The sequence below is a fragment of the Lissotriton helveticus genome, chromosome 3_1 (assembly GCF_964261635.1).
Source record: "Lissotriton helveticus chromosome 3_1, aLisHel1.1, whole genome shotgun sequence".
NCBI classification, from domain to species: domain Eukaryota; kingdom Metazoa; phylum Chordata; class Amphibia; order Caudata; family Salamandridae; genus Lissotriton; species Lissotriton helveticus.
Window position 1 is genome coordinate 90,110,766 of NC_136061.1, and position 12,827 is coordinate 90,123,592.

Below are 12,827 nucleotides of genomic sequence, written 5' to 3' on the forward strand. Positions count from 1 at the left end.
TCCTATCTGTTCCTTCCTTCAACAAATCTCGCACAGGGTGAAACGCCGAAGATGCACCACTCCGTGCCAGCAGGAATAAGAGGACTTTGCAAACAGCAAAAAAAAAAATGGAGCACATTAAAACTTGGCTGCGCAGCCATGTAAGAGGCAGGGCATGTCTGCGCTTGTGCAAAGTAGTATATTATAACCAGCCACGTAAGAGGGCCGATCTGCGCTTGCGCAGAGTCCCCATCTCCAGACCTCACACGCGTCACCCAGCATCACAGGCACTGGTCACGCTCGAACCCGCGCCATCTTAAACCTTTGCACCTAGGATCTCCGTGCAAATCAGAGCGCTCCACAGCCCGGGGATGAAGTGCTGTGTAAATGTCACAGTGCAGTACATGGTATAGGCCAATTCTACTACAGTACCTGCTTCAGTGCACACTTGCACTGAGAACAACTGCTGTGCTGTGACAGCTGTGTGGGCGGATTGCACTGAGAACAACTGCTGTGCTGTGACAGCTGTGTGGGCGGATGGCTGTGAGAGCTGTGAGAGCTGTGTGGGCTGTGAGAGCTGTGTGGGCTGTGAGAGCTGTGTGGGCTGTGAGGGCTGTGAGGGCTGTGAGAGCTGTGTGGGCTGTGAGAGCTGTGTGGGCTGTGAGAGCTGTGAGAGCTGTGAGGGCTGTGTGGGCTGTGAGAGCTGTGTGGGCTGTGTGGGCTGTGTGGGCTGTGTGGGCTGTGTGGGCTGTGTGGGCTGTGTGGGCTGTGTGGGCTGTGTGGGCTGTGTGGGCTGTGTGGGCTGTGAGGGCTGTCAGGGCTGTGAGGGCTGTGAGCTGTGTTGGGCTGAGAGCTGTGAGGGCTGTGAGGGCTGAGAGGGCTGTGTGGGCTGTGTGGGCTGTGTGGGCTGTGTGGGCTGTGAGGGCTGAGAGAGCTGAGAGCTGTGTGGGCTGAGAGAGCTGAGAGCTGTGTTGGGCTGAGAGCTGTGTGGGCTGTGTTGGGCTGAGAGCTGTGTGGGCTGTGTTGGGCTGAGAGCTGTGTGGGCTGTGTTGGGCTGAGAGCTGTGTGGGCTGTGTCGGCTGTGGGCTGTGTGGGCTGAGAGAGCTGTGTGGGCTGTGAGAGCTGTTGGCAATATAAATAACAATGCCATTTATTTATAAGTAAAAAAAAAAGAAATGTCATGAGCAATGCCAATAACTCTAACTTTTCCAAAGGCGAAACCATTGCATTGTAAATGCTTGTTCTTCAGTTGTTACATGGTAGGTCTTATTTAGTCTGTCGGCACTATTTTCTTTAATGTGTTTCTCCTACTGCAGGCACTCTACATTTATGGCTCTTAGTAAATGGCGTCCAAGGTCAGTAACATTGGATGAAAGAAACACCTGTTATTTATACTGGTTAGAAACTGGAGAAGTGCACCAGGAAGCGCTGTACAAACAACACGTTTTTGTTTCCTTATTTTATTTCCATTTGTCTGATAAGGCTCGTTTCAGAAAAGATAAATCGAATAAACAAGACTTTCGATACCAATTAAAGTGAAATTAAACACTGTTTCGGTAGCAGATGGTGACTGCTGGAACATGACCATTTTTTTGTCTCGTTTCTGGTTTTCATGATATGTGACGTGATCTCAGCCCGTACACGTCGACCCAAAAGGGCTGCTTTTAAAAACAAGCATTTGCAATGCAATAGGTCTCGCAATTACGAGATTTTGAGCTATTGGCATTGTAAAATGCAATGCCTTTTATTTATGTGTTTAAAAAAAACAGAAATAATTAAAGGAAATGTCATTTACAATACTGATAGGTCAAAGTTTCTAAAATGCGAGACCTATTGCATTGCAAATGCTTTTTTTTGCTTGCGAAACTGTTTTTTACAACCCCAACATGATAAAATCTCGATGCATACTGCAGGTCAGCCTTCCTGAAAGAGCACCACCAATTACACGATTGTGTTTCAAAATTCAATGACAATTGGCCCAACGTTCAAAAAGTCAGCATACATGAATCAAATAAAGCACACCTAGAATGTAGAAAGACACAGCCTTGATGCAAAGGGACATGAGATTTAGGGTTATTGTGAGAAAGGGGCATAGCGCAGAGGGCTGAGGGACAGCAGGCATAGAAAATTATAGTTTAAAATAATGGATACCGAAGAAAATGCGTGGAGGTCACTGGGAACAGGCTAAGGACCAACAGAGACAAGTGAACAGAGATATAAAGTGAACATGGGGATGTGCAGTATAAATAGAGGATAAATAGAGCGAGATGGGATCAAGAGTGCAAACACATTTGGAAATATAATTGCTTTGGGAAAGGTAAATTGAAGAGAAAAAGACACAGTATAATAATAAAGAAAGAGAGTGAGAGAGAGTAGAGTAAGCGAGTCAGAGATATTTGGAGAGAGAACTGAAAGGCATAATAAATGGAGAAAGAAAAACGAGGAAAATCAGTGAGACATTGAGAGAAAGAAAGTGACATAACATGCAAGAAAAAGATAAAGAAAGTGGTGGGATAAAAAGATAGGGAAAGATACTTGGAGAGTTCAAGGAAAGGCAGAGTGTGCACACAAACAGAAGTCACTGAGAGAAAAGAGAGAGGCATAGAGCAAGAGTGAGATAGAGACTGAGAGAGAGCAAGAGAGAGTGTGGGAGGCAAGGAGAAAGTGAAAGAAACTGTCCAGATTCCTAATTGCTAGAAAGTATTCTGTGTGTTTATAAAAGCAAAATTGCACAAAAGTTACAGCTGTGAGGGATCGTGCTCAGTGACACAAAAGGGATTTATAGAAAAATATGCATTGTAACCATGTTGACTGAAACGAGCAGGTTGAAGCCAGTAAACCAGATTAGTCCTTTGTGTATAAAAAAGCATACATGGAGTGTTATCTGAGCCGCATAGGGAACACACAGAGAGAGAGAGAAGGCATTCTAGATGTAAATCACAGAAATAAGTGTGTTGTTTATTTAAAGCCTTAACTAATGCCAGTAGTGGGGAAACCCGATCCGTGTGGTGAAAGGTGGCTTGTGAAAGATGAATTAAGTGTGCCGGAGCATAGGTACAAGAAGCAACAAATCCTTCTGTGCCTTTCTAAACAATGTGTCCTTTGAGGCATGTGTTTGTAACCCTTAAAGCTCACAAGCGAAGTGTCTTGTTGCTAATACGTCAATTATTAAAGGTTTAGACCACAATCCATAAAACTAAATACAAGTCAATAAAGTATGTTTTCCTATTTTTTATTTGCTAATATAAAAGCGTGAAGTCCCCTTTCTTATGTAATATGCCAGTTCTGTAAAACCTTAACATTTAAAATATATACTTTTTTTCTACCGAACATTACCTGCAAGATAAGCACGTTCTAGTTGTAATTCACACTAATAAGTTTTTTTTTAAATCGTTAACTAATAAAAGTAGTGGCGTTTGTTTTTTTAAAGAGGTAACTAATAATAAAAGCAGTGGTGTGTTATTAATTGTTTGCACAACCGTAACGAATAACAGCAGTGGTGTAGCACGATCCGTGGAGTGAAATGTGGCTCAGTATACCCGAGCAGAGGCACAAGAACGAACAAAACCGCTGGCGCCTTTCTAAACACTGTGGGGTATATTACCAACAACTAGCGATAATTTTTGTCTCTAACTTGTTTAGAGACAACAATTATCGCCGCACATCGGCGATTTTTATCGCAGATAAACCTTGCTATTAGCAAGGTTTATCGCAAATGCGATAAAAAACTCCCGCAATGCATGAATATCGCTGAAAAGTCAGCGATATTCATGCATTATCGAGCAAATGCTCTTAGCCATGTTATCCACCTCCCATTGGATAACATGGCTAAGAACTGCTCAGGGCAGGTGTTAGCTTTTGGAGATATTCGCGCTTAGCGCGAATATCTCCAAAAGTTGGTAATAGGAGCTAGCGATGTTAGCGACTGTTTCCAGTCGCTAACATCTTGGCACGCCCACTTTGCATGTCATTAGTGATAAATATCACTGACATGCAAAGCGGGGCCCAAGATGGTCGCTATCTCCTATTAGCTGTCGCTAACTGGTGTTAGCGACAGCTTGGTAATAGGGAGATAATTTTATCTCCGCTTTCTTGGCTTTTAAAGCCAAAAAGCGGAGATAAACCCCCTTGATAATATGCCCCTGTGTTTTGACAGTAGGTGCGATGCTCAGATGGGAGGAGGAGCCATCATGCGCTGTAACTGGAGGAAGGTTGAACGCCGTGCGATAGTCATCCATGAGATTCATTCAATAATATTGCCTGGGAGTGAATCAAGCACCCAAAGTAGGGAAAGGGAAGGACAATTACAAACCAGAAAGAACCCTGAGGCTGCGATGCACAGGTGGGAGGAGGGACCATCACATGCTGTGCCAGGAGGAAGCATAAAAGGGTTGCGATGGCCAACAAAAAAGGGCTACTTAGTGAAAACCCCTGGTAGGCAACCAAACACCCAAAGGAGGGACAATTACAAACAATGCACCAATAAAAAGGCCGCATTTCTACATGGCCCAACAAAGAGGAGAGAGGATGTAGCCTTACGGCTAAATCGGTCGCCCTCGAACCTGGAGAACCAGGTTCGAGTCTCGGTAAAGACGCTCAACATCCTGTGATTCTGGGTAAATCACTTAATCTCCCAGTGCCTAAATAAAATGAATATGTCCTTGTGTAAAGAAACTGGTGCTAGGCAAAGCGCTTTGATACCCAATATCTTTGGGTTTAGTTTGCACTATATAAAAATTTAAAAAATAATAATAAATAAGAACAAATGGCAATGGTGAACATGCCAAAAGGCCACAGAGGAGATACAACATGTCTTGCAGCACATGCAAACTACCTAGGCTCAACCTTAAAATGACATGCAATAAAGATGGCAGCCGAAAGAACCTGCCCTCTTTTTTTAAAAAAACAACAACTTTTTACCTAAACAAGACAACAAAGGCACAGTACAACGAGTAATCAGTTGACCATAATCAAGTACAATAAGGTTACAGTGAATCAGCCACATAGCAATTCATATCTTTGCAATCAATATTTCACTAACCCTCTTCACTTGGTAGGTCTGGCATCCCATCCACCCGCCTACTAAGTTCAGTTGTAGGGGACAGGAAAATCCCACCTCTGTGTGTGTTCCATGCAGTCTATTTTCGGTCCCATTTTTTAGGCACCCTCTATTTTTTAAAACATCCTTCTCTGTGACCATGGCCCTATCCATGTCCCCCACCCACCCATTCAGTAATGGTGGTTCTCCAACTCCCTATTTTTGTGCGGTATTACGTTCCGCCAGGGCCCACCCTAGTGAGATCCATGATTGTTCAGTTTGGGTTAAAGTACGTTGCCTCCCAGATGTTTAATAGGCAGAGTTTGGGGGAGGGGTACAACTTTTTCCCTTCTTATTCTCCCATCCGCCTTTGTAACCGCGTCCCAGTATTTTTGAATGATTGGGCGTTCCCATATTGTGTGGAAAAAGGTCCCCTCTAAGTTGCATCGACGATGGCATTGGGAGTCAGATCGCTTTCCCATCTTTACCAGAACATTTGCGGATAGATACATTTGGTGTTGGGTCTTGAGTTGGACCAGTCTCAGCCTCATAGGGATGGCAATTTCCCTAGGGGAGGTCATGGCAACTTGCCAGTTGTCGTCTGCAGGTACCCCCACATCTGTCTCCCACTGTAGTCTACGTCTTATCAAAGGTTCCGACGGTAATTGATCAGCTTTTTATATGTTAGAGAAATGGATTTCTTGGGCTTTGGATCTAACAGCAATCTATCTTCAAGATGAGATGATTCCGGTATTGGGCCTTCTTTGGGTATCACCGCTTTTAGTGCATGGCTGATCTGCAAATATCTGAAAGTTTCGCATTGTGCCAGTTGATAGTCTTTCTGATGGTCGGCAAATGTGACCAGACCTTTATTGGTCCACAAGTCCCATACAGACGAAATGCCAATAAGGTCCCATTTGTCAACCGCTGGGCAGGAGCTCAAGCGGCCCAACCACTCGGGCTCCCAGAGTGGGGTTGCAAGTGTAAACATTTTTGTTCCAACCCAATTATCTGTTGACTGCATGCCAGATTTCTGTTGTTCTGGCTGTGGGTCGAGTCAGGCCTAATCTAATTTCTTGCGGTTTGTATATAAGGCTCTTCAGTATATCCCTGTCCCGTCAGCCATAAGTCAGTACGGGTGCTTGGCTCATCTTGGGCATTATATACCCATTGGTTCATCACTATGAGTTGTGATGCCCAGTAGTACCGCCGGAGGTTGGGTAGTGCAATCCCACCATCATACCACCCAGCCATTAACTTCTGCAGTGCAATACGTTGTGCCCGCCCATCCCATAATAGAGTGCAAACCGCGTTATCAATGTCTGAGAAGTAGGAATCTGGGATCTTAAATGGGGTATTTTGCTGTGCATATAGAAAGCTGGGCAGCGCCAGCATTTTAAATAGCGCTGCTCGACCCAGAAAAGTCAGCGGGAGGCCACACCAGTGCTTCATGTCGGTTCGTAGGTCTGTCAAGAGGCCTTGCAAGTTGGCGTCATAGACTTTAATAGGATCTGTGGTTATGTATATCCCCAGGTAGCGGAATCCATCTTCCGCAATGGGGATGTCGTAGTCTTTCGGCAATTCGGGTCTAGGGCCATGTACCGGGAACAGCTGAGATTTGGACCAATTGACCGTATAGCCTGAGTGATTACCGAATATGCGGAAGATATGTATGATGCGGTGGATTGAGGACGAGGGGATGCCATGTATAATAAAATATCACCTGCATAGAGGGATATTCTGTCCTCATGTTGGTCTGTCCATTTTAATCCCCGTATCAAAAGGTCTCCCTTAACGCAAACCACCAGGGGTTCCAACACCAATGCAAAAATCAGCGTCGAGAATGGGCACCCTTGCCTGGCTCCTACCTCCCCTCTTTTTTGTTTTTTTCTCCTTTGCTGAATCATGCTCCCTTTAGAATAAAAATAGAGAAGGGACAACCCTGACTAGTGTGACCTCAGAAAGAACAATAAGCCAAGCAGGCTTAGAAAATTAAGTACAATTATTTATGTGCACCATCTTAAAAAGAATGCTTAAATAACACTTACTCCACTCTGACCACTCTGAACACAACCAGAGGTCAACTATAGATCGAATCTGAATCCGAATGTCTGCTCTCCTCCAATAGGCGCCCTGCCCCGTCCCAAAAAAATCATCATTCCAAACAAAGCAGACCACTGCACTGCTGTAAATAAAGCCAAATGAATTGAAGGCCTTGGCACTGCTGTACAAATGAAAGATGTGTGCAGGGCTCAGAGCTGTTTAATTTATGTAACCGCTAAACATGGCCTGAAAGCACCAGAGCCTGAACAAACGTCTGAGCAAATCTGCAAGTAATCAAAAAAAAACCCTGTTAGGTAAACGTGGACTATGAGAAGGCTACTCCCAGGAGGGAAGCAGAGAATCTCTTTCTCACGTACACAATAAACCTGGGATTAAATACCCCGAATCTGAAACAACCAGGAAGTATGTGGAGTTTAGTACGTCCTTTTTAATTAAAAAAGTGTATAAAACAGGTCAGAACCGCTTTCAAAAATCAGGCAATAAGAAAAAGAAAATAGACATTGGTCCCAGCACCAGCTGTCCAAGAATCATACAGGCCACTGTACTGTCCTTTCCAAAAGCAGTGCACAAAAAAGAACAGAATGAGTGGCAGGTCCGTCCCCCTTCTAAAGTGGGAGGTTGCTATTAAAAGCAAGCATTTGCAATGCAAATTGGTCTCGCATTTGTAAGAGTTAGAGGTATTGGCATTGTAATGACAATGTCTTTTACCTACCAAAAGAGTGAAAGAGGAAAGGAAATGAAAACAGAAAGGATGCTGGATTAAGGAGGAAAATGCACATAGATGGAGCGAATGTGAAATAAGGGGACAGCTGGGGCGAAAAGAAAATATAAGGTCAATTGGCTTTGCCAATGTTTTTAAGCTAGGTTGTAGAGCAGTGCGGCTGCTGTGCAGCATGTTGAAAAGTTATAATAACAAGGATGAAGTAATTCCTTTAACAGAAGTGATGGTATAGGAGGGACCATTTGGAGGGGAAATGAGGCACCTACCTTGGCCTCCACACCGAGCGGTCATTTAGAGAATCAAAAAAACTAATGCAGTGAGATAAAGATAAAAATAATCCAAACCGTTATTAGATATAGAAAACTGGACAACGACGTATGCTGCAAAAGAATACTGCAGATAATTTAAGTACAATCTCTGCCTTGGCTGGTGCAGTTATGTTGCCTCTCCTTTTCTGATAACAGAGAGAAGAGGCATCAAGAAATATGTGGTGGATAGGCCCGTGGCCTTTGCTGAAGGCGGTATACAAGAAGGCAGGCGAAAAAGCGTTGTCTGTGTCAGGGAATTGAGGATGTAACTAGTACTTAAGTAGGCACACGTTGGGTGACTCCTGCAGATATTCCTGGTGATTTAGCCCAGAGCAAATTGCATTTGGGGACAAGTCCTTTGCTTGACTTCCAACTTTGAACGTTTTTGGTTAAAAATCCCAGCACGCCAAGTACTGTTGATTGGATAGCCAGCACTGATTGGAGGTATCACACACGACATGGTGCCACTTGGCACCAATGCCCTTCTGACACCCTAAAAACTAGGACTTCTATGTTGAATGTGTTATACCATCCAAATACTATAGATCTAATAGGAGAAAAATACAGTCCCTTTCGGCACTCTGACATCAACCACGCACAACCTCTCAATATATTGCACAATTACATATTGTAATATTTTTTGAGCCAAAGGCATAATAAATTAGAATATGCATCGTCTAGCACAAGTTCTTCATGCATATGCCTTATAAAAGCGAATCTCGCTCGTATGACTTGTACCAGGAAGCGACCGTTTCAAGCAAAAGACGGCAATTACAAACCCTGTGACATTAAGGGGCATGCGCAATTCTTTTGTCAGTTTCAGTAGTAGCCGACTGCCCAGACAAATCTACATGAGCGCCGCGGACAGATATCATGAATGGGTATGCAGACAAAATATCGATATTTAAATATCGATATACAATTATATCGAAGTGTAAATATCGAAGGGACATAATATAGAAGGTAAGTAATATCGATAGATTTAATATCGATATTAGTAATATCGAAGTTTGAAATATTGATGTCAGTAATATCGATGTTAATAATTTCGATGTTACTAATATCGATTTTTAAATTATTTGTGTGTATATTATTATGTATTTATTATGTTTTTAATTTATTTTTATGTAATTTAATTAAATTTTGTATTTTAGTACTGTAACGGGTTGTGGGTTTATAGGGGAATAGGGTGGGAAGTAATTTAATTATGTTAAATTAATTATTAATTAGTAGGAATTATAAATTAATTTTAATTAATTGGTAATTAATTTTATTTAATTGATTCATTGATAAATATGTTCTGTAGCGGGTTGTGGGTTTATAGGGGAATAGGGTGGGAAGTAATTTAATTATGGTAAATTAATTATTAATTAGTAAGAATTATAAATTAAATATAATTAATTGATAAATAGTTTTAATTAATTGGTAATTAATTTTAATTAATTGATTAATTGATAAATATGTTCTGTAGCGGGTTGTGGGTTTATAGGGTAATAGGGTGGGAAGTAATTTAAATGTAATTAAGTAATAATGTTCTTTAATTAATTGTTTTGTTAATTATATAATTGTTAATTAATTATTAATTGGTAATTAAATATTATTATATGGTATTTTTTTTTTTTTTGGTTAAAAATATTTTGCTAATCATGTGTTTAATAATTATGTATTGGTAGTTGTAAATGGTTTATATTTATTTAATAGTTAATATTTTTATTATTTAAAAAAAGACATTTATTTATAAGTTTGTTATTTTTACCCCCACGGTTTCCCTACTGTTCCACTCTCTGGAGTTGGAATAGTAATTGTTACCCCTACACTATCCAACGCTTTCCCTACTGTTGCACTCTCTGGAGTGGGAATAGTAACTGTTACCCCTACGCTATCCAACACTTACCCTACTGTTGCACTCTCCAGAGTGGGAATAGTAATTTTTACTTCTACGCTATCCAACACTTTCCCTACTGTTGCACTCTCTGGAGTGGGAATAGCAATTTTTACCCCTACGCTATCCAACACTTTCCCTACTGTTGCACTCTCTGGAGTGGGAATAGTAATTTTTACCCCTACGCTATCCAACACTTTCCCTACTGTTGCACTCTCTGGAGTGGGAATAGTAATTTTTTCCCCTACGCTATCCAACACTTTCCCTACTGTTGCACTCTCTGGAGTTGGAATAGTAATTGTTACCCCTATGCTATCCAACACTTTCCCTATTGTTGCACTCTCTGGAGTTGGAATAGTAATTGTTACCCCTCGCTATCCAACACTTTCCCTACTGTTGCACTCTCTGGAGTTGGAATAGTAATTGTTACCCCTACGCTATCCAACACTTTCCCTACTGTTGCACTCTCTGGAGTGGGAATAGTAATTTTTACCCCTACGCAATCCAACACTTTCTGTACTGTTGCACTCTCTGGAGTGGGAATAGTAATGTTTACCCCTACGCTATCCTACACTTTCCCTACTGTTGCACTCTCTGGAGTGGGAATAGTGCTTTTTACCCCTACGCTATCCAACACTTTCCCTACTTTTGCACTCTCTGGAGTTGGAATAGTAATTGTTAGCCCTACTCTATCCAACACTTTCCTTACTGTTGCACTCTCTGGAGTGGGAATAGTAATTTTTACCCCTACGCTATCCAACACTTTCCCTAGTGTTGCACTCTCTGGAGTGGGAATAGTAATTTTTACCCCTACGCTATCCAACACTTTGCCTACTGTTGCACTCTCTGGAGTCAGAATAGTAATTTTTACCCCTACGCTATCCAACACTTTCCCTACTGTTGCACTCTCTGGAGTGGGAATAGTACTTTTTACCCTTACGCTATCCAACACTTTCCCTACTGTTGCACTCTCTGGAGTTGGAATAGTAATTGCTACCCCTACGCTATCCAACACTTTCCCTACTGTAGCACTCTCTGGAGTTGGAATAGTAATTGTTACCCCTACGCATCCAACACTTTCCCTACTGTTGCACTCTCTGGAGTGGGAATAGTCATTTTTACCCCTACGCTATCCAACACTTTCCGTACTGTTGCACTCTCTGGAGTGGGAATAGTCATTTTTACCCCTACGCTATCCAACACTTTCCCTACTGTTGCACTCTCTGGAGTGGGAATAGTATTTTTTACCCTTACGCTATCCAACACTTTCCCTACTGTTGCACTCTCTGGAGTTGGAATAGTAATTGTTAGCCCTACGCTATCCAACACTTTCCTTACTGTTGCACTCTCTGGAGTGGGAATAGTAATTTTTACCCCTACGCTATCCAACACTTTCCCTAGTGTTGCACTCTCTGGAGTGGGAATAGTAATTTTTACCCCTACGCTATCCAACACTTTCCCTACTGTTGCACTCTCTGGAGTGGGAATAGTAATTGTTACCCCTACGCTATCCAACACTTTCCCTACTGTTGCACTCTCTGGAGTGGGAATAGTAATTTTTACCCCTACGCTATCCAACACTTTCCCTACTGTTGCACTTTCTGGAGTGGGAATAGTAATTGTTACCCCTACGCTATCCAACACTTTCCCTACTTTTGCACTCTCTGGAGTGGGAATAGTAATTTTTACCCGTACGCTATCCAAAATGTATTTAATTTTTTTTATTAGTTTAGCATTGTTATTAATTGTTATTTATATTATTATTGTATGTATATACATTTATTTGTAATTTATTATATTTTAATTTATTTATAACTTATTAAAATAATTATTTTAGAGTTATAATTAATGAAGTATATACTATGTATTATATCTTTATTATCATTAGTTTTATTACATTATTTATTAATTTTAAATATACTATATTTTTAACTATGTTTATTACATTTATAAGTATTATTTTGTTAATATTACATTGTTTTTTTTATTAAAATAAAACGATATTTTCTAAAAAACGATATTTTTGACATCAATATATTTTTTTCGATATTTTTGTACTTACCTTGTTAGAGATAGGATCTCGATATTATTGTCCTCGATATTTTTGTTGCGATATTTTGGTAGGTAGATATTTTTGTAGTCGATATTTTGTCATAGATTCCATGAATGAAACTAAGACACTTTTCATCAAGTTGGGTCTCTGGTTCTTACTCCGTAGGCAGCCATGTTTTCGGTACCGCTCCTTCGCGTGAATGCTGGTTTGCAGACGAGACTGATTTGTAAAATGGATTGAGTTGCCTTTGCGCCACCTCACCGGCAGAAGTTATTCTCTGCCGCCATCTTGGAAGAAGTAATGTTGCCGCTTCTTTTAAAGGTCTATTAGCCTACTAAATCGAGCAAAAGATATATTCATTACTATTTTAACATTACACAATTTAACAATACCGCAGTTTTATTTCTTCACTGCCGTCCGTAGTAAATTATGATTTGAGGACCGTCCAGCTTCTGGATGGGTCCGAACTCCTGCTCCCGCCGACCTGGTTTCTCCAATTCCCTGCAGCTCTCGTCATCAAGGAAAGACGTTGGAGCAATCAGGGAAGCTCCGTCTTCCTCTGGCCGGTGTGCAGGGCTCTCCTTGGTGCATGGGGGCCCGCCCACACTCAGGTGCGAGACGCCTGCCTTCTGGTAGTCGCGCTTCCTTTACTTTGACACTACGTAAAAACGAGCATTTGCAATGCAATACAACTCGTATTTACGCAAGACGTATTGCATTACAAATGGGAGCTTCCGCATTGAAGAAGGCATGAACAGGAGTGGGGTTTGAAGGGGGGGCGA

At 41.6% G+C, this 12,827-nt stretch overlaps 1 protein-coding gene across 4 annotated transcripts in view; it reads left to right on the plus strand.

Annotated features, from left to right (window-relative positions):
- LOC144822137 (ICOS ligand-like) overlaps positions 1–12,827 on the plus strand; it is a 288,880-nt gene that overhangs the window by 187,214 nt on the left and 88,839 nt on the right. The gene's annotated exons all lie outside the window — the stretch shown is intronic.